Source organism: Podarcis raffonei, chromosome 1, assembly GCF_027172205.1.
Source record: "Podarcis raffonei isolate rPodRaf1 chromosome 1, rPodRaf1.pri, whole genome shotgun sequence".
Classification (NCBI taxonomy): Eukaryota; Metazoa; Chordata; class Lepidosauria; order Squamata; family Lacertidae; genus Podarcis; species Podarcis raffonei.
This window is the reverse complement of record NC_070602.1, coordinates 64,626,717-64,649,805: the sequence shown is the minus strand read 5'-3', so window position 1 is coordinate 64,649,805 and position 23,089 is coordinate 64,626,717. Positions and strand designations below refer to the sequence as shown.

The 23,089-nt window shown below is 42.5% G+C and overlaps 1 long non-coding RNA gene across 2 annotated transcripts; it reads left to right on the top strand.

The window, feature by feature from the left end:
- Nucleotides 1-3,222: 3,222 nt before the first annotated feature.
- Nucleotides 3,223-8,017, top strand: LOC128414629 (uncharacterized). Of its 2 annotated transcripts, none has more exons than XR_008330694.1 (2): nt 3,223-4,448; nt 7,491-8,017. It is a non-coding gene; the product is annotated as an uncharacterized LOC128414629 (long non-coding RNA). The 2 variants fall into 2 exon arrangements; XR_008330693.1 differs by lacking the exon at nt 3,223-4,448 and adding an exon at nt 7,116-7,366.
- The last annotated feature ends 15,072 nt before the right edge of the window (nt 8,018-23,089 follow it).

Sequence of the window (23,089 nt, the reverse complement as noted above, 5' to 3'; positions counted from 1 at the left end):
GCAGGTTGCTGCTGCTGCTTCCCTGTGAGAATCCAAGCTGACTCCCAAAAATACTGCATGTTAATAGCAGAAATATGCATTGAGGGTATAGCAAGATGTATGAAAATTGGCTTGCAAAGCTTGGTACATTTGGACCTGGAAATGTCACAGGAACCTAAGAGCCAGGGCGCTATAGTGGTTAGCTTTACTGGAACTTCCTCCCAACTGAGATAGTGCAATTCTTCACATAGGCTATATTTAGGTGACAGGTGAAAGTCTATTTATTTGTCCAAGCTACTGAAAGCTACTGTTATTGATTCTGGTTGTAGTTGAGGCATAATGTTGCAGTTGTGTTTTATTACATACACAACATATATTTACATACTGTTTATAATGTATGTTGTGTTGTAAGCCACCCTTTGCTCTGATCTGGAGGAATGGAGAGTATAAAAACTCATAAAAAATAAATAAACCATTAAGAGTGCATGACAATGGTGCAGTCACTATCTAACTTCCCTCACAGGGTTCTTGTGAGAATAAAATGAGAAGTGGGGGAAGAAAGAATGTACAGTGCCTTCAGCTCCTTAGAGTAAAGATGGGATATAAATGAATTGAATAATTAGTGAATTTTCATGAAAATCTGTATTTGGTTCTCAGATTGAATCCTTGGAGAAATTATGGGATAGAAATAATGACAACAGTGATGATGATAATTAATAGACCTTCTATCCCACCCTTTGCCCAGATGCCAAAACAGCAAAACAAAACATAAAACAGCGGCTTTCAACTGGTGTGCCATGGCACCCTGGGGTGCCTTGAATGATAGCAGGCCTCTGTCCCTCTTCCCCCCCCCCATCTCCTCTGATGCCCTCTTGAATCTCTGCCTCCCAAAGGCTTACACAGCTGTTTGTTGCAGCGGCCCTGGCTATTAGCTCCCCAGGCAAATGGTGCTTCTGGGGCTGGCCAGGGGATGCTTCCCAGGCTCCTGTGGGACAGTGTGAGGAGGCACCTCTCTTTGGGGCAGGGGGGACAGCTCAGAGACCAGGGGTGGCAGCTGCGGCTGCCCAGAGGAGAGGGGAAAGGAGAGGAGGCTGAGGGAACACTCCACAAGGGAGGGGGTTTGGGAAAGGGTGAGAGGCTGCCAGCTCTGAAGGCAAGGGATGACATAACTGGGTTCCTGAGCCCCACAGGGGTTCTGCAGAAAGAATGTAGTTAGTCAAGGGAGTCATGGACTCAAAAAGGTTGAAAACCTCTGACCTAAAACATTAAGCACCTCTAAAAACAGCTACATACCATCAGAGCTAATAATTTCAAGGTTGCCAGGACCAGTATCTTTTAGCCAACAAACGCCTGGATGAACCAGAATGTTTCTAAATTCTACTCAGATGTTGATGTTCTGAGGGACATACACACATCTCACCACCAAGAAGGCCCTACCACATATCAGTACCAATCAGGAAGCATCCAGTGGCAGCAGCACCAACATGGCCTCCCCTGCTGATCACAAAGTTAAAATGGTTGATATTGGGAGAAGCCCTCTTAAGCACTTTGGTCTCAAGCTGTTTAGAGCTTTGTATCCCAGGGTCTGCAAAGGTCCGTCATGCCGCTTTGCTGAAATCTTTTTGCTGCCTCATAGAGACTTGCCTTTCCCCCGCAGGCCTTTGATGGAGTACGCAGAATCTGTTGTTTTGTTAATGTGCTGCCAAAGCCTCCTATGACTGTTTCGGGAGTGAGGGCTGTGTTCTGAATGTTGCATGAAAATGTTATTGTTTTCTATGAAATTTTCTCCACACTCCATGGTTTAAATGTAAGTCACTTGGAAATCTTTTAAGTGTAATAAGTGTAATAAGTAATAGTAGTATTAACACCAGTGGGTTCGGTAGCTCACCAGTGCAGCATTTTATAACAAAATACAGGCCTGGACCAGAATGCAAGTTAGGAGCTCAGGTTTCAGAACCAAGGCTGAAGTTTCTGGAAGGATAAGGACCTGATGGCATAGATGGGTGTGTAAGTTCATTTAGTTTCCACATTACATTGATTGAAACGGAACTGAAGGCAAGTCTTTGTACTTGGTGCTATGTGAGGTTACCTAGTCTCTACACGACTTTTTGTGTCATTTTCATTGACAAGACGAACAGGGAGGAGCTTGCCAGCCCATCACTAACCTCCCAAAAGTTTAATTGCATGCAACATTTAGCAAAAGAGACATACTTTACCAGAGATCTTTAAAATTACCTCCAGTTGAAGCGTGTCAAAAAGCTGCTAAGTTTGATAAATAAAGATGGATGTAAATGAGTTTTGCTACTTTGCCTCCTTCTTGCCGTTTCTGCCTGGGTGGTTGCTTCCCTCTGCTAGTTTATTTTATGCCATAATGTTCAAGGAAACGTTGCATTTATCACAGACAGCAGACACCTGCAGAGAGAAATGGTTCTGTCATTAATAATAATTGTAAAACCAATCATATGACAAAATCTTTTCCTTGGTCTCAGCCTTTCTCTCATGAAAGCAGACATTAAACCCTCTCCAGGCCCCTCCAACCTACTCAGATGCTCAGACCAAGGGTGAAATTCACAGCACCCAACAAGGAAGGGGGCTTTCAAGACGGGGAGTCAGAAAACGCGGGAGGGAATTGTCTTTGGGACCCATCGAGACCTTGGCTGCACTCAGCTATTTGTGCTTGCAAACTAGAAAACTGAAGAAAGAAGCATAAACCTCTGGCTTTGCTTTAAATTTGATCTGCTGATGACCTGGGCTCCAATCGTAACTCCACCATTGATTGGGCAAGTCATTTTCTGTCAGCCTCCGTTCCCCATTTCGAAACTAGAAATAATAATGACCTATCTCACAGAGTTCTTGCAGGGGCTTTTTCGTCTCCCAATTGTTATTCTAACTAAGGCTCAATTGTCTGCTTCAGTATAATAATTCCTGCACAGATTCTCGGCCTAGCAACCCTGGATTGGCAGTTTGGGACTGGAAGCCGAGAATACACTAAAGTGTAAATTCTGCACTTGAATTCATTGACTCCCTTATTTTGGGTTTCTACATTTTATTTGAGTGGACATTGCAAACAAATAATAAACAAGGGGGCGGGGAAGCCCTCTAAAAACACAGCCATAATGTCTATTTTAATGGAGAGACAGTGCTTCTCCTAAGAGACAAGCACAATTGAAGTAGGCAGCTCAACTGAATTGTGTCTAATGCCACATTCAGAATCTTTGTCCTTCAACTTTCTAAAATTCTAGCTTGACTGTTAGAGATGCAAAACTTTAATTAGACAAAAAAAAAGAGCATGCTCATGAGATGAGGCAAATCATCAAAAGGGCTTCCGACAGCAGCATATGAAAAACCAGAGATTTGTTTCGAGAATGTTCATACAATGCCTTGTACATTTAACTCTTGTTAGCACACACTCAAGTTTGCTAAGTTTTGTATAAGATTGGCGTTTAATTCAGTTAAACAGACGGTGACGGTAGTCACTGTATTAAATGCCTCCATTTCTGTATCTGCGTACGCACACACAACCTGATAGTTGAATCTGTAAATTATCAGTCAGCGATTTCTAGTTATTGTTGTGTTGTATCAGCCAACTAGACTTGATTAAATCCCACGTAGAGTTAACCAAGACCACAAAAGCTAAACTTAAAACATATTAGCAAACGACAGAGCTGTGAAGTGAGACGAAGATTATGATGATATACTGAGTAATTGGATACCTATAGTACACTTTTGTAAATGTCAGTGAACTAGACCGTCTAATGCCTTACCACTGAGGTAGTGTTAGTGGTCACATTAAGCACAGGTTTTCTGAAAATATAAGTGCCAAATTACTTTTTAGTTTGCAAAATGGAATTGTGTATGAAATAAACATTACACTGAGGCCGATTTGTGACAGAAAACTCTTTATGTCAAACACAGTTAGCTTAGCAGTGTTGATGGGCCTTCTTTAAGGTCCTAAGATTTCATGCGCCAACCATAAATAATTATTTAACAACTAATAGGGCAAGGCCAGGAATATAATAGCTTTTATGTTGAAATTAACATCAAGTGATCTGTAGACATCTGCTCGGCAAGCCAAATGTAGTCTTCATGTTGCATGTTTTGCCTCACTGCCTCAAAATAACAAGCAGTCTTTCTATTTGGAGGGGCAGTTTTCCTTGTTAAAAATAAAGTGGGGGTCGGGGGAGGAAGCCTACTGAAAGAAAATTGCTTACACTTTAAGGATTGAGAGTGTGGTGAGCATTAAACAGCCCTGCAGATTTAAATAATGTGAAATGTAAAAGGTTCAGCTTTGCAGATGCTTTTCTTTCCTGATGTATGTACAGAGCTATTTCAAGAACAATAAGGAGATTTTGCTTGTCATTTTTCTCGCGCAGGTGAGGATGTTGAACAATGCAGTCGAAGGGTAGGACAGTGTAAATCTACCTCAGTGAATTTAGGTCTCCCCTCCCTCAAGAAGGTCAAAGATGTTGGTAAGTAAGAGAAAAGCCTTGAATCCGAAATATGAAATGGTTATCTTTTTTCAGAGGACCCGTTCACCCTTTCCTTAAACAGGAAAGTCCTCAATATTTGTGAGCAGTAAGACATGTTTCGTTTTATTTAAAAGTGGCTACCTTTGCGGGGGTGGGGGAGCAGTTTTGATTGGGGTATAGTGGCACTGGGGAAAGGATTGTTTCTTTTCCCTTTGTGCAATTTCTCTGATCTAACTTATCTTTGAAGGTGTCCACAGCAATAATAATAATAATAAATAAATAAAATCAGGCACAGAAGCTGATAGCAGCCTCAGGAGGAGGGATTTAGATCAGAGAAGCAGTTCTGTGGAGAATAGTTAAACATCCCCCCCTCTCATTGTTGTTGCTTTATTAAAATGGAGCACTGCCCTAGCCACCTCAGTCTGCCTTCAGCCAGCCCCCACCTGCCTCCTTTCTCACTTGCAACTGGTCCAGGGAGCGGCACAGCCTGTCCTCTTCCTCCTCTTTCTCCTCCTCAGTCTCAGTGTTGCACCCTGCCTTCCATTTTAATTCTCCTTCCAATTTCATTTCATGTAGTCCTGCATTTTGGAGTTGAAGGTTTGAAAGGTATATTATCAGAAGCATCCATCACCCACCACTTTGGAACTTTCTGCCAGGTTAAAAACAACAATATTCCTGCTTTGTCTCACAGTGCTCATCCACACCTCCGTTTGCCCTGCCACTTTCCCCCAGGGAAACCTGCAGTTTACCGCTGAAATTGGACCAAACAGCAATCAGGTTTTGGGGGGGGGGGCATTTGCTCTGATTCAGCAGTAAATAGCACATTTTCTGGGGGAAAGCTGTGGGGCAAAGGCAAAACCACTCAAACCCATGCCTAGAAAGCACAGGACAAGGCAGCAGTGGCAGTGGCAGCACTTCCCATTTCAACTTGAGCAATGAAACAGGACACACCACCCCTGCTGGTGCACAAACTGATCGAAACTCCACCCTACTTTGCTGTGCCATCAAGAATATGTGATATATTTTAAAGTCTGCAAGCTGCGCATATTCCATCAGCTTAGGTTGCCATTCTTCTTTAGTTGGAACTTAACATACAGAATAAGAGAACAAGAAGAAGATACGTTTAAAGAAGATTGGAACGTGTTTATTGACTATATGGGTGGAAATTGTGTACATTTGAAAGTGTTGACAGCATTAAGATAAATTCCACAGTGTAAATAAGTTTTGATGGATGTAATAATGGAATACTGAATGGTTTAGTTCATGTAAAATATGCAGGGATTTATGTTATGTGAAATGAAACATGGAAAGAGAAGAAGGGAAGTCATTGATATTTTAAGGTTGTTTAAGAGAATATTCTAAAATGTAAAATAGAAAAACTTAATAATTAGAGAGAGAAAATATGTTTATATACACACACACACACACACACACACACACATATATATATATGCCAATTTCCCCCATTTCTAGTTTTCAAAACTGGGCAGGGGTTTAAGACTCAATGTCAGCATGCAGTTCATGCTTGTCATAATTGTATTACAGTCATACCTCGAGTTGCGTTTGCTTCACATTGTGTTTTTTCAGGTTATGAACGTGGCAAACTCGGAAGTGTTTACTTCCAAGTTTGCCGCTTCGCACATGCACAGAAGCATTCTATCGTGTCACGCGCAGAAGTGACGCTCTACTTACGGACTTTTCGGGGTGCGAACGGCACCCCAGAATGGATCGCGTCTGTAAGTAGAAGTACCACTGTACCTTATTTTTACTCTGAGGAAAATAGAAAATAAAAAATACAACCATGCAGCTGGAGAAACCAAAACTACCAGCTAGTAGCTTACTTACTACCCCAAGACAAGTGCACCCATTCCCAGCTCCCAGCCTAGAGATCAGGGCAAAGATTCCAGACTGCATATGCACAATTTTTGTTGGCGTCCATCTGTCTCAAGAGACAATGGAGTAAGCCTCCAGGGGTGAAGTCAAAGTGCTGCATTGGCAGTACCAAAGTCATCTCCTTGGGGTGCAAGCCTGGACAGTGTGTTTGGAGGTCCTGGGCTGCCCACACAAGAAGATCCTCCTCTCGGCCTTTCTGATGTGGTCCAAAGGAAAGCAGAGCAATACATTTGGCACTAGCTTGGCTGCAGGAGTTGCTGGAAGGAGGTGTAGAAGGCACCATCCAACCATCTTAGGGACTCCACTCCAGATTTGTTTACTCCTTAGCCTTTTCTTCTCCTGAAGATGTCCCACAAGACAGCGGGTAGTTTGCTGCAAAGTATGTGCACATAGATACTTTGTTAAATGTGCAAAACTAAAACAGGGCCCTACCACAGATAATACTGGTGATCATAAATTCATGGCAGAAGTCAGAGCGAGCAAATCGCGGGAAGGGAAAATATGTATAAGCAACATGACAGAGAAGAGATTGAAAGAGAGAGACAAGTACTGTTTCAATGTCCAAAAAATGAGGAAGTGCAAGGAAAAAACATTAGATCATAAGAGATTTATCATCAAAAGCAGCAAGACAAAATCATACTTGACACTGGAGAGCCCTGACAGGCATCAGAAAAAGTGCTACTGGAAAATCCACCAATGGGCCGGGATTGGAGTTTTAAAAAAACGACAAGAGACAAAGTGGGATGGGATGGGATGGATCGAGGCTGGAGTATGGGGACATTTCCAGACAGAGCGAGTAATATACAAGAAAAATGAAACACTCCTTTGGATCTGTACCTTTCCTTTTACTTTTGTAATCCTTACTTCATAAAGTAAACACTGGCTGAAACTCAAGGCTCACCTCATTCAGCATTTCTGTTTTCAATAGAGACTGGGCAGATGCTCTGGAGCTGCCTTCACCAACCTAGTGACCTCAAGATGTTTTGGACTACAGTCCCCATCAGACATAGCCAGCAGGGCCATCTGTAAGTCACAGGTTAGCAAAGGCTGGAGTCTCACAAACAGGGCAGATAGGTTACCGCTGATTATCCTTCCTTCTGTTTTCCTTGAACTTGCATAATCAGCTTTCTCCCCTTTCTCCCTCCTTAGGACATCTCTTCCCTCCTTGCTGTTCTGCCCTCCAACAACTGCACTGCCTTCCACTTTCTACCTTTCAAAAATCATGTTTTTATCCTCTTTCGTCAGCTTGTGAACAGACTGAACTTGGATTGGTGTGGGTTTGTATTTGTCATGATCGGATAATTCCCCCCCCCCAAACCTGATTTCTTAGATTTAATTTTATGTGCCATGTCCTGAGCTTAGGAACCATGATCTGTTTTTGCTGAAAGCGCATCTTGCAGTGTTTAACACAAAGTTCTTAGCACTGCTGCAAAGGCGCAAGCCAGACCTGTGAGAAGAGGGCAAAGAGCAACCCATGAAGATCCTTCAGAACCATACACCATGCTAAGTACAAATAGGAAGGTACCCTCATTGGAGAGATGGATTGAGAAGCAAGGACCGTGTGCATTGGGAATCTTTAAAAAGTAGCAGCAGTGATGAAGGCCATAGGGAGACAGCTGGAAAGTATGAAGGAATGGAGAATTTGAAGAAGGAGGGAGAACAAACAGCAGTCATAGGTATCAAAGGACTGTGTGGGAGGAGGAGTTGGTAGCAGCAGAGGCCTGCTGCTCCGGCGGGAAGGTAAACGGCATTTCCATGCACTGCTCTGGTTCACCAGAAGCGGCTTAGTTATGCTGGCCACATGACCCGGAAGCTGTATGCCGGCTCCCTCGGCCAATAAAGCGAGATGAGCGCCACAACCCCAGAGTCGTCTGCAACTGGTCAGGGGTCCCTTTACCTTTACCTTTAGCATGGCTGCATCTTCATAAGTAAGAATATATCTATGTGATTTCTTGGGCTCATAATCCTCTAGCACAGTGGTGGCCAAACTTGGCCCTCCAGCTGTTTTGGGACTACAATTCTCATCATCCCTGGCCACTAGTCCTGTTAGCTAGGGGTGAAGGGAGTTGTAGTCCAAAAATAACTGGAGGGCCAAGTTTGGCCACTACTGCTCTAGCATGTAGGCTACCAACAACACTGCATATTGAAAGCAAATTTCAGCATTTTTTAATAAAATGAAATATTCTCATTTTTCTGTTTTTCCCCAGAAAAAGGGAGAAGACACCATAATAAGCAGAAGCACTGGATTTCTCTGCCTCATTTCCATATTTGAGCTTGCCAATCCTTTCGGGTCTCTTTGACTGACATTCTCCTAAATCCATATAAAAGTAACTAAAGAGATGCCAAACACCTAAATATCATGGCACAGCAATAAGACACAGATGGGTCTTCTTTGAATATATGAAGCACAATTCTGTGTAGAAGAAGAAGAAGAGTTTGGATTTGATATCCCGCCTTTCACTCCCCTTCAGGAGTCTCAAAGCGGCTAACAATCTCCTTTCCCTTCCTCCCCCACAACAAACACTCTGTGAGGTAAGTGGGGCTGAGAGACTTCAAAGAAGTGTGACTGGCCCAAGGTCACCCAGCAGCTGCATGTGGAGGAGCGGAGACACGAACCCGGTTCCCCAGATTAGGTGACTACCGCTCTTAACCACTACACCATACTGTGTAGAGCTACGCAGCTGTAATGTGGCTTACTTCCAGATAGTGTTGTAGCGAAAACACTTTTATTTAAATATATGCTATACTCTGACCTTTAAGAGATTTTTGCCTTAATTTTAGCATTTTGGACCTATATCCTCTTTTTAAAAAGAAATTTTTACCTGGAGGCTAAAATTACTATACATAAATACAAATTGCAAAGGCCAGTTATTCTCCACTATTGACAACTGCTGCAGCTCCACCTGCTGGAGGAAATGTAAAAGAACAACTTCTACTGTTCATTTTGGATGTTTTAGGGAGCAAAAGATACTATCAAGCAATCACTTTTTATGAAGTTATTCCTTCAAGATTTTTCAGTCTCTCCCTTCTGCATAAACATGGTAAGTCCCTTGACTATATTTAATATAAAAAATTAATTATTTGGAGGTGGAAACATATCTGATATATATGTACACTCCTATAACATCTTCAAGTGTGTAATTAACAAGCTATATTTGCAATTGTGTCAATTCACTTGAATGCACTGTACAAATCTGAACAAATTAAAACATTTTTTTGTGTCTCAAGAGAGTGTTTCTAACTATGTGTTCCTCAAGGCCCAACTCTGCACTTCATGCAAATGTGTGGAACCAAACACCACCCCCTGTGGAAAACCCCTAAACAGTTTCCTCAACTGCATTATAACTCTAGTTACCCTAGTTACATCCAGCTTGTGTCCTCAGAAAGCAGTGTAAAATCCCATTTACATCAAAGGGAGCATCCATCCTTTTCAATGGGTTCAGATGAGTGCTACAGATCTGTACCCACATTAGCTACACACCTGGAATCCATATGTACATCTGTACTCCTATTAGCAGAACATATAAATGCCTCTTTCTGTGTACAGATCTCCCTTGTTGCATCAGGTTAATCTGCAATAAGAAAAAAAATATTTCAAAAATGTCTGCGTGCATGATCTTTCACTGCATGGTTAGCTAGGAAGCTGAGACATTAGTTTAAAAGCCAGCTGAGCCCAGAGCATGCTAGTGACCTCAATGCCTAATACATAAAAGAGCAAGAATATTTATTAACTTTGTAGGGTTTTCTGATGACAATAGCAATGAATAAAGATTATGAAGTAATTTCAGCATATGCAGTTCAAGCTACATGCTATTCAAGAAAACTTGTATTGATCCGAAACCAATAACAGGAACAAAAGCCCATTGATTACAACTTCATTCCATACATGTGTTATCAGGTCATGTGATCAGGATTTTGCTGCCAGACACTTTAAATCAGGCCTGATTAGAGCATAATGCATACCCTTACACTAGATTTGGGGCCGGACAGACTACAGAGCAGCAGCAGACTTTAGCATGATTATTGTCTCTGCCTTTGTGTCTGCTGGGAACAAGACAGAGCTGATTTTTGTGAGGGCCATTAAGTAACGCAGGAGGAAAATCGTTGGGCAGCTCTGTATCATTTGCCAAGCAGAAGTACCAAGTTAGCTGTGGCGATGCAGGCATTTGTTTAAAGTACATCATTTGTCTCAGGCTACCACAGCATTAAATACAAGCACTTGCAATGTTAACAGGTTTGTACATCATAAAAGAACATTATAAGGGTTAGTTGGAACACCTCTTGGTTGGGTCAAAGATTCCAGCACTGCAGGGGATTGGCCAAGGTGATCCTTGTGGTCCTTTCCAACTCCACAATTCTGTGATTCTGCAATGGTAACATATACACCAGCTGTCAGCTGCATATGGTGCAGTTTCTTGAAATGTGTGGATCCTTTCCATGTGTGGATCCTTATGCAGATCCTTATGCATCAGTGCACAAGAGGGAGGTATCAGAACTTTTGAGGAAACACCAAGGTTTGCAGAGTTATAAACATGGTTAGGAAAAAAGCCAGGGGGATCCCAAGATTAGCCTAAGTAGGGCAGAGTAATGGCACACAGCCAGCCCCACACAATGACAGGGGGCAGAGGCTGGGCACCTGCAGCAAAAAAATTGTTGGGCGGGCAGGTGGTGGTGGCCGCACACGGCGGCAGGAAGTTGTGGGTGCCCAGGGTCCCCTAGAGTTGGCACCCTTGTTGGCAGGTATGGTGTCCTTGTGGAATGCTGAACAAAATCCTGAAAATTTACTCCCATTCAGATTTAAAATGTAATAGGCGACAGAAGACATGGTGGGTCTCCCATCAACAATAATGTTTTCCAAAAAAACAAATCCAAAAGCGAATAAACTAATTCTGAATTAACTAAACACCAGTTACAGTGGTACCTCAGGTTAAGAACTTACAGTGGTGCCTCGCAAGACGAACGCCTCGCAAAACGAAAAACTCGCAAGACGAAAGAGTTTTCCGTTTTTGAGTCGTTCCGCAAGACAAATTTCCCTATGGGCTTGCTTCGCAAGAAGAAAGCCCATAGGGAAATCTCCGGGGACCTCTTTTAAATGCTGGCGGTGGGGAGCAAAGCCTTTCGCCCCCCTCCGGCCTTCAGAAGAGGTCCAGGAAGGCCGGCGGGGGCCGAAAGGCTTTGCTCCCCACCGCCAGCATTTTAAAAGCGGTCCGGGATAGCAGGGAAGCGCTGCACTTTCCCGCTATCCCGGACCGCTTTTAAAATGCTGGCCATCGGGAGGAAAGACTTTCGCCCACCGCCGGCCTTCAGAAGAGGTCCTGGACCTCTTCTGAAGGCTGGCGGGGGGCAAAAGTCTTTGCTCCCCCCCGCCTGCCTTCCTGGGATAGCGGAGAAGCGCAGCGCGTTTCTCCGCTATCCCGACGGCTTTTGAAAGCAGGCGGGGGGGAGCAAAGACTTTCGCCCACCGCCAGCCTTCAGAAGAGGTCCTGGACCTCTTCTGAAGGCCGGCGGGGGTCAAAAGTCTTTGCTCCCCCCCCCACCTGCCTTCCCGGGACAGCGGAGACTTCTCCGCTGTCCCGGGCGATCTTAAAATGCTGGCGGGCGGCAGCGAAGGTTTCGCTGCCGCCCGCCAGCATTTTAAAATCTCCCCGGGACAGCGGAGAAGTCTCCGCTGTCCTGGGGGCTTTTAAAATGCTGGCGGTTGGGAGGAAAGCCCTCCTGTCCCCGGAGCTTGCGGGGTGGGAGGTGGGGAGAAGGGCTTTTCTTCCCACAGCCAGCCTTCAAAACAGCCTTCTGAAGGCTGGCGGTGGGAAGAAAAGCCCTTGTCCCCCCCCCCCCAGCCTTCAGAAGAGGTCGGGGGACAGACTGTCCCCGGACCTGGTCTGAAGGCGGTTTCCATAGGAACGCATTGATTGATTTTCAATGCATTCCTATGGGAAACCGTGCTTCGCAAGACGAAAAACTCGCAAGAAGAAAAAACTTGCGGAACGAATTAATTTCGTCTTGCGAGGCACCACTGTAATTCGTTCCGGAGGTCCGTTCTTAACCTGAAACTGTTCTTAACCTGAGGTACCACTTTAGCTAATGGGGCCTCCCGCTGCTGCCGCTCAATTTCTGTTCTCATTCTGAAGCAAAGTTCTTAACCCGAGGTAATATTTCTGGGTTAACGGAGTCTGTAACCTGAAGCGTCTGTAACCTGAAGCGTCTGTAACCCGAGGTACCACTGTACAGCTTTATAAAAGAAACTATAAAAATAAACAGGGAGGGGAGAGCCTCACCCTGGGGCACATTCATAGCCTAGCTTAACAAAAAAGAAAGAAAAAGGGAAACAGAATAATCCAGGATTTCTAATATACCATGCAATCAATAATCCAAGAAGCAGAGGGTATAGCAACATATGGTATAGAAAGAAAATTATATGTATGTAATTTGATACGTAATAGAAAATTAATTTATCCTGAAGATTATAGCATCAAGAGGTCCCAGTAAGCCCAGTATTTCACTGCTTTAACCCTTATTTTTGTGCAAAATGTTTGACTGGTTCCCCAACATCTCCACCAGGGAACTGCTTACTGTGAATTGGTATGTTTAGTGCATGAACACCTCTTAAAGAGAATAAATGAGCCCTGACAGTGGTGTCTGGAGCAAGTTCCACTTGCCAGCACTCCAACTGCTCTTCTTTGCTCAAAACAACAGCAACAAAAAGGCATCAACAACATTGTAATCGTCCTCCTTTAAGAGCCTCTCATCAAGCCTTGCCTCAAGATTTCTTACACTATTTACATTATTCATGAAGGCCTCCATTTAATCAGAATGCTTCAAACTTTTTAAAGTTTCTATATTTGAATATCTGTCTCTTGGCGTATGCGCTCATTCAACAATGGAACTTTTGCTTGCTTGCTTTTCCGTGATATAAATCACCCTTTATTCACACGCAGACATGCTATTCTTTCTCCCTTTTTAGCATTTAGAATATGTATGATGACTCCAAACAAATGCAAGCTGCAGAAGTCATTGGGTTGTGTGTGTGTGTGTTTTAAAGCAATAAAGCAGCAATGTAAAAGCTCCCCCACACTCCCTCATTCAAAACACGGACTTCATATAAAAGAGCCTTGAACAGAAGCTAGAATAGTAAGTTAAGAATCGTTTGCTCTGTGGGAGTACTTTTTCATCCCAGAGTTTGTCTTCCAGTGCTTTTATGATCTAAAATGCACTTTGCTAAATGATAAAGAACTGAGATGGGAAGATGTGTGTGTGTGTCTGTTCCAGAGGCCAAATGGCTATAGAAAAATGTCCTTTTACATTGTCAGGAACCACTATTAATGCATGGGCAGCACTACTTAGCTCAGTATCAAAAAGCATGGGAGCAGTCTTCCTAGGGAGAGGGAGGGATAGCTTCTGGGGAAGATTCTAGTCCTCAACAGAAAAGGGGAAGGAGGCAACACTTTCCTCATTGTTATTTTCAGCAGGTTGACTCTTAATTGCTGGGTATTTCTGAGCTTGGAAGGGAATTCTCCAAATAAGTCCAATATTCTTCTGTGAATTCTCCGCCTGAAAAGAGTGAGTCCAATCTAAATCGAGATATGTAGGGTTCAGCAATGACCCCATCCCCTCCAAGTGTCCTGATTTTCCAGGGACAGTCCCAGAATTATGAAAGCCATCCTGGCCTCTGATTTGATCCCGGAATGTCCCTACTTGCGCTGCTAGTGCTGCTGCCACTGAGATCAGGGAGGAGGACGAGCCGGCACTTGTCCTGAGTGACAGTGGCAAGGAAGCGTCCCGTTGTGTCTCCAAGGCTTTTGAGGGCCACTGCTGCCACCCTTCTCTCTTGGGCAGCTCATAGTGGCTGCTGGAGAGCAGGCAAGGAAGAGGGGAAGCTGCCACCGCTGAGGCCCAGCCTTGTGTGGTGCACCAGCTCTGAGGGGCAGGCAGAGGGCAGGGACACACTGGGTGGGAAGAAAGGGGAAGCTGAGCAGAGCACACGGAATCCTTATTTTTAAAAAATCTTTCCCCTTTGTAAAATTTATTTATTGGTGCGTGTTTATCTTTTTGTAAATCTAGCAAAGAATAAAAGCTGGGATTGATTTCTGTGATCGTGGGGTGTCCCACTTAAAACGGGACAGTTGGGGGGGTATGAGCTTAGTACAGTGGTACCTTGGGTTAAGAACTGAATTCGTTCCGGAGGTCCGTTCTTAACCTGAAACTGTTCTTAACCTGAAGCACCACTTTAGCTAATGGGGCCTGCTGCTGCTGCCGCACTGCCGGAGCACGATTTCTGTTCTCATCCTGAAGCAAAGTTCTTAACCCGAGGTACTATTTCTGGGTTAGTGGAGTCTGTAACCTGAAGTGTATGTAACCTGAAGCGTATGTAACCTGAGGTACCACTGTATGGCATAAGCCCTGAAAAAAGGGTGTTCCACGGGCGGGGAGGGGGGCTTGATGGTTAAGCTGTCAAAAAGGATGATGTGACTGAAACACTATTTTAAAGGTTTGTTTTCCTTCTGCCAGACTTAGGCCGACTCAGCCAGTGGTAGCCACACTGCTGAATAGAGTTTGGCTCTAGTGTAACTTTATACTTGCTTAACATACACCTTGTTTTACACCAGCTTCTTGTGTATAGGGTTGGTCCCTTAAATATTAGATGTATGCTAATAATCTTCAGCATTATTCTCCTGAACTAAAAACAAGGAAGCTCCTCATCAACCTTCTATCCAGAAATGTTCATATGTATTTCTGTTTTCTTTTTAAATACTGAACATAAACAGTAAAAAAAAGAGGGGAGTAAAAAAGAAAACTCTGCCTGGAGGAAATGTCCTTGGCGTTTGGAATATGACTTGGTAATTTATTCAAATAAAGGCGTGTAGTCATTTTGAATTAGCACATTGTAGAACCTCCTGATAAAATAAAGTCAGTTTAAATTTTAAACAACCTTTAATATTTGTAGAAGTAAATATCCTTTAATTTATCAGCAATTTAGAAGTAATGGGAATTGTCAGAAATTTTAATTCCTCACAATTTAGTTCACTCACAGTGCTTGTCAAACAGTCAAGTGATAGGACGTAAAAGTACTGCTAATTGTTTCAGCACAAGACAGTCCTTCAAAGGTATGGAAGGGAATGTGCAGACACTAATGAAATTTTATTATCAGAACATAGAATTAGAATTGTGGGAAGAGACAATGGTGTCAGGGACTTGCCGTTAGAATGTTAAGTTCTTGAAGTCTCCAAAGCCGCTTCTGGAAGACATTAAATAACTGGGACTACAGACTTCAGAATAATCTCGCATGACAATTGACTTGTCACAGTTTATCAAAAGAACAAACCAGAACGAGGCTTGCTATATTTTTCAGGCTATTAACCTGAATGTCGTACAATGTGGTCAGCAACCCATGAGTTGCTCATGTGATAGGCATGTATTCTTGTACATTATGCACATGGAAAAGCTCAGGAGTGCAACACAGTCTGCCAATCTGTAAACACACTCCTGTATCACATTACCAAACCTCAGCTGTCTATTCAAATTGGATTCATTTGTGAAAAGCAGGCATAATTCATCCTCTCTCTCTCTCTCTCTCTCTCTCTCTCTCTCTCTCTCTCTTTCTCTCTCTCTCTCTCTCTTGATGGAGCCTTTGAAATTCTTACCTGGATCCTAAGTAGCCATCTGCAAATGGAAAGACTCCTGTTGTTCATGGAGATGACCAAGACCCACGAAAGAATCTCAGCAGAAGTGGGAAAACCATTTTAGTTTATTCCTCCTTACCCCCGCATCCCCCTATGCTACCCGTTGTGCTGCTCCAAGGGGCCACCCCAACCCTCCAGAGCAGATTTAGGAGGGGCAAAAAGGACTGCAGAGGAAAAAGGCCATCAGTGAAAATCACCTCTCCCTTCTGCTGGTGGGAGCATGAGCTGAGGGAAACTTCCAGAAGCCTAGTTAACATCCCAGTCATTTCTTTCTTTCCATCCTTCAATTTTTGCTTTGAAAATAATGACACAGGCCATGTTCGTATTCTCTGCAGTGAAATTGGAAAGGTTTATTGCCATACACCCATTCCATACATTCAGTCACAGAAGACAAGGTATTATTTTATCGATCGATCGATCTAAACAGCCTTCCACACATGTCGCAAGGCAATGTGCAAAATGTAGAGGAGTCTTTTTTTAAGCTACATTCATTCATGAGCAACTTATGGAGGATGTGTGCCAGTGGTTGAGCAGAATCAGAGGAATAAAGTAGGTGGGGCCAGATGGAAAAAAAGGACAGAGCAACTCATGTGACTTACCTTTGTACAGTAGGCTACATCGCAGCTACTAAAAATTCAAAGGACTCACACACACACACACATCTCTGTATCTTCTGTCCAGGCAAGCAATAGGTGTTATCGTAGTTCAAGAACACATTTTAGCTCTGGTAAAGGGTGTGGCACAGGGAGGGGTGGCCTCAGTGTCCTGGGGCTAGCTAAACAAAATGAGGTTTGATACCATTGGTTTCTGGGCTTGAGGTTTGTAATCCCTGCTATAAGATTAGGTTAAAGGGAAACTGTTGCCATACATTTACAAGTTCTGAAAGTCATGTGGGTTCTCCAAGTGATATTGGAAGAGATACATTTTTTATTCTCTTCGGCATGAATTATTTACCCCACCTCTCCCCTCTTTTAAAAATGTGTTTGGATCTTAGGAATGGAAGGAGCTTCCAATTAAGGAAGAAGCGTTATACCCACAGGATGGATCCTTCCATGAATAGAAGTTTCTTCCATTCACAAAACAAAAGGTTAGGCTCCAATCCATGGTTTTAAAGTGGTTTTACTTTATTTACTGTATCATTTTGGATTGTTGGGAGTGGGGCTTGTTAATTTGTAGTTTCAAAGCACAAAGTTCCACGCTTCAATTCCATCTTGGATGGCCTCTCTTTCCTGACTCCTAAAGGCTGCAACTATGAATTATCTTCCCCCAACTGATCTTAATTTCAGAGATATGCTCTCTACTCTGAGCATGAGCACTGCTGGGAAGAAATAATCAAAGCCCTCTCAACTCCTGGAGTGGAATTAAGCACATCTCTATACCATTGAAATTCAAGGCCTTCTCAAACAGTTCTGTGACAACTATACTTACCTGAATCAATCAACTCATGATGCTCATGACCAGATGCAGATGAAGACCAGAACAAAGAAGGCTTTGTTCTCTGCATTCAGTTGTATGTAGGTAACTATATTGAAATTGCATTGTGCAAAACTATATTAAAATTGTGCCTGAGAAATGGTTAGCTTCTTTCTGTTCCACAGAGGTTGAGCACTTTGGCAATCCCTGGGTCTGCAAGATATTCTGTGGAGGTGATCTCTGTCAGATGAGATTCCAACTGGGGGTTCTAGGCAAAAGTTTGGATTCTGTCCAGGCAAGCAAAGCGTGTCAATGTTCAGTTTCCAGTAAGTCATAAAAAGACAAAGTTCAAGTTCTGGTAGTACCATGGATAGCTCCAAGATGCACTCGAGCTGGAGATTCATACAAGCAGCCTAAACGTTGCTTAAGACACTGACAACCCAGACTGAGACCTAAACTGGGATGCAACCCAGTCTGATTGGTTAACCATGCTTCTCCTTGGATCAACTTCTTTCACTTAAAGAGGCCTCGCCTGCTACAGAAGCCATTGGCTCCAAGGATGCAGGGGGAAATGTGGCTTCAGTGAGGGTTCTGCATGGGAGTCTTCAGATGGGGACCTCAGAAGTATGACCTTTTGATAATGTTGAACAAAATATTCTTCCAGAACAGCTCAGGGAGGTGGGAGTTAGAGGTATTGTACTTTGGTGCTTTTGCTCCTACATCCAGAATCATTAATTTCAAGTAACAAAACATAGAGAAGGGGTGAATCTTTCCCCTCCCAACTTGATATTTCTTTTCTGAAATGGTCAATTTGTCCATAATCGTGATGTCCCATACACGTGAAATCCAGGCTTCAAAAATATTTGCATTTTAAAATTTCCAATTTTTTTGCAATCCTAATCTACCTGCAGTTAATAAATGGAGGATAAGGTCTTTTTTGGTTATGTTCTTAATCTGAGAAGTAAAATAAGATTGTTGTTGTTTAGTCGTGTCCAACTCTTCGTGACCCCATGGACCAGAGCATGACAGGCACTCCTGTCTTCCACTGCTTAAAATAAGATAGTAGAGCTAATTTGGGGTTTGGTTGTAGCGATTTCCCCATCATTTGATTAATTGCTTGGGGGAAAAACTTTTTCTCAAAAGGGAATAAAAATAATTTTTGAAGAATATTTTTTAAAACTTGTCCATCATAATTATTGGGGCTCAGAAAGTCTTGAGGGAACATGAGAGCTTATAAAGAACCCTTATTTCTTCCTTTTAAACTTCACTTTTTCTCCAGTAGATCTATAACATGGCTTAGGTACTTTCCATGTAATGTATATTGAATTGATATCCGTCAATAATTATGAAACTATCCATTCCCCTGAAAGAGTTGCTAATACAAGCTCCATATTCTGGCAATGGGGGATAAAACCCTGAAATTGTCATAAACCTCTTCCCTTCACCTCTAATACAGCCTCTTGGTTTTTAATTACTCCTGCAAACTGAGAGCAATCAGAGGATCCTCTGGTGACATTTTCAAGTTTTCTGTCTGCTCCACTTACGAGAAACAAATGGGTCTACTCAGCTCCATCTAGATTGAGTTTTTCATGAAGTCATTACTTCTGTCACAGGGACTATTTTCAAATTGAAAAATCTGAAACAATAAATGATGGTGAAGCAGTTAATAACTGTTAAGAAATCACATTTGGAAAATTGCATTTAAGCAATAACCTTTCTCCCTGTAATTAAATGACAGAAAGGTCCTGGTTTTAATTAAGTCAGCAATTTATAGTTATGAAGCTATACTTCACTATGCAGATTAGAAGATGATAGGTCACAGAACACCCTGAGTGCATTTTTAGCGGAGCTGATCTGGTAATTACTCCACTGTTCAGTGGTGACCACATTGAACCGTATCTCTAGATTAAACAATTTTCTTTTCCCTGCTCCATGATGTATAACTAGGATGAGTAAATGTACCACTAGGACGGCACCGAGCATCTTTAAATTAAAATGGATTTTAAATGAGGGGGCATGAGCGAAAGAAGTAATGTTTGAAGAACAGCGGTAGAAATGAATGGGCCACTAGTCAAGGCCTGCGAGCCGAGAATATATCATTGTTTTACAGGGCTTTCGATCTTGTGCCTGAATGTTTAGTGTAGATTTATGAGGAAGTAAAATGCTAATGTTAGTGTATTTATAAACATATGATGGGGATTTCATTTATAATTTATTCCCAGGCTCTGCATTATGCAGCCTGTGAAAGAAAATGAAATGCTGTGTTGGACACCAAAAAGCTTCATTAATACAGCCTTCACATTTTATTTAACTAACCCCCCCCCAGCTTGGATTACACATTGATTATTACATTGTGATGCATTTGTGTGTATGTTGTTATTGTGTCTAGCTGTTCAGCCCTTTGGCTACATCCTTCAGCTGAACCTTAGCAGCATACAATTGTATTATTTATAGTCTCTTGGGATCTAGGTTCAGGAACAGTACTCAATAATCAAAGGGATACATAGACATGTTCTGCAGATTAATCTGATTTATTTTTATTTTGCCTAAGTTACCTTTGTAGAAGGAAACCCAAATTTACTCTTCAAATTCCTCTTTAAAATCAACATGGTAAAGTTTTTCAATGAGGAAGTGAGGGGAAATGACCTTTGAAAAGCTCTCACAACACATAATCATAAGTGGTGTGTAATGGGGTGTGCATCAGATTTGGGCAAATCCCAAAATGAAGTGGACCACTTTGGTCAGGTTTAGGGCTTATCTGAGCTGACATGGAATCTGTGATGCATCTCAATCTGAAGCAGGAACCTCCAAAGTTTAACAACTTTTTTTAATTTGCCAAGTTTTATCCATTCAGGAGGGACTACTATGCCTGTAAATTTTATCTGGTTTGGTAAAAATAATAATGATCTCCATAATAGTTGAGAATCAGACTCCAAATTGAATCTCATGGGTGGTGCACACCTGTAGTGACTATGGATGTGACTTGGGAGCAAGGAAATCTCTGGTTCAAATTTAACCTCATCTATGAAGTCACTAGGTGATGTCAACCACAAGCCTCAGCCCATTCATCTGCATTATGGAAACAAAAATATACACTGTAATTACAAATCACTAATATTTATTGCTTTGCCATTATCAATCATACAATAATCCAAAAAAATGGCACTCAACTCAAAATATGATCAAAATCAACTAATAACATAATGCATATCCAATTTCTTTTACCATAGTAGGAAAAGCCCTATTTATTCCAAAAAAATACCCCAGGATCCTACTCCTTTACAATTTAGCTCAACACTTTAACAATAGGGTTGACAGTCCCCTGCATTCTTCATCCCCCTTCATTATTCTAAATCATGCTGGCAATCAATCATATGAGATTTGGCCCATTCCTTTTTAATAGACAAAACCATAACTAGAAAGCTAGCTAAGTCAAATCTGATCCTAGGTCTGGTTTGTCAGCCAAAGGACCAATACATCCTTTTCTGCTCGATCTCTTTTGACTCCCAACCACTTTGCTATAAATTTCTGTCTTGGGCAATTATATAGACTGAACTACATCACTATATGCTCCAAGGTTTCCGCTTTTGGTTGTCTACACTGGCATCAGCATGCCTCCGGGAGATTCCCTTGAAACTGTCCTAACATAACAGCAGAAGGTAAACTATTCTATCTTGTCAGGATGATGCCTCCTTAGCACTTAGGAAACAGGTTTTAGTCTGGATGGTGGAAGGAAAGTCCTGACATCCATTCTTGGGGAGGAGAAAAATGTTCGTTGGGTATTAATCTCTGCCAACAATTCATGAAAATCTAAACTCAAGGTATGCTGATTCACCAAGTTCAAAGCTTTATTTGCTCCCTGTATTAATAAACAATCAAATGAAAATCCTGTCTTGGCTATCAGTTTTGTAGTTGTTTTGACCCAGTCACTGTCCAGAAGCAGTGCTAACTTTGAAAGTTTCTGACAATTTTCCTGGGGAGGCGGGGATCCAATTCACGAAACAATCCAAACTAAAGGAAGTCAGCATCATTTACCAAGAGTAAATTATGTTGGTATAAGTTACCCTGTTTTAAACTCCATTCAAAAGTGAGGCTACTGTCAGCTGAATTATCTCAAACCTTGCAGGGGGTGGGAGGAGCCTTTAAAGGTTTGAATGTTTTTGCCAGTGTGACTTCTGCTGGGTTGCTAGGTCAAATGGCCAAGCTGAATGGAGTTTGGGAAAGGAACAAGTCTTCCTTTGTCATGTCCCACCCCTGCCATATCCCCATAATGCCCCCTTTGGGCTATGGTATATGTCATATACCAAATGGGTATCTAACATTTTAGAACACGGGGGTAGAACCTCAGGTACAGGGGCTGAATATGATTCTCCAGGCCTCTCTGTCTAACCTTTGGGATTCTCCCCAGGCTACAACCTATAGTCCCCAGAAGAGAATGTGGCCCTTGGGCTGGTTTCCCACCCAGACTTTAGAAGGATATTTATGTTAGAAATACACCTGTGAAATCATCTGGCAAGCACTCTCTTCGTGTAGGGGACTGGTCTGTTCAAAAATCCCTAAGGGACGGTAAAACTCTTTTCAGGCCCAAAACCTGCACAGGGTTCACTGTATAAAACTGCTCTCAAAGTAGGACCTTAAGAGACAAGATAAGAGATACATGATATAAAGCTCTAGGAATTTCCCATGGGAATGCAAATATATATGATGGATGCGCTGGAGTAACTGTTTCAGGAATCCAAGTGCATGCAAACCAAAAGAGGAAATGAGTTAGTGTCTGGAATGTCATCCAGGGACAATTGGAGTCAACCTAGTATCATTTGATAGAAATCATCTCCAGAACAATGACTCATGATTGGACTGCATGGCTATTCAGGGTGTGGCACATCTGCTAATACAGCATTTATCAAGCGCATCTGAAGATGATGATGATAATTTTTAAATTTATATCCTGCCCATCTGGCTGGGATTCCCCAGCCCCCTGGGTGGCTTACAACATATATAAAAACACAACAAAACAAGCAACAAACCAGTCAATAAATCAATAGAAAACAACAACAACATCCAGTTTACAGATACCCAAATTAAAATAATCACCAACCCCAACTAAACATTTAACCAACCCCAACCCAACAAAAATAAAACAGAGGAATCAAAATTCGGTAAAGGTAAAGGGACCCCTGATCATTGGGTCCAGTCGCGGATGAATCTGGGGTTTCGGTGCTCATCTCGCTTTATTGGCTGAGGGAGCCGGCGTACAGCTTCTGGGTCATGTGGCCAGCATGACTAAGCCGCTTCTGGCGAAAACAGAGCAGCACACGGAAACGATATTTACCTTCCCGCCAGAGCGGTACCTATTTATCTACTTGCACTGTGTGCTTTTGAACTACTAGGTTGGCAGGAGCAGGGACCGAACACCGGGAGTTCACCCCGTCGCGGGGATTCGAACCGCCAACCTGATGATCGGCAAGCCCTAGGCTCTGTGGTTTAGACCACAGCGCCACCCGCATCCCATTAGAACCATTTAATTTTTTTAAAAAAACATTTTAGCCGGTTACCCCAACCCAAGAGTTGTTCTTCATCCCTATTCAGTATTAACATTTCACATTTCAGATCCTGCCTCCAATGTTTAATTTGTAGACTGAATGAAATATTTGGATG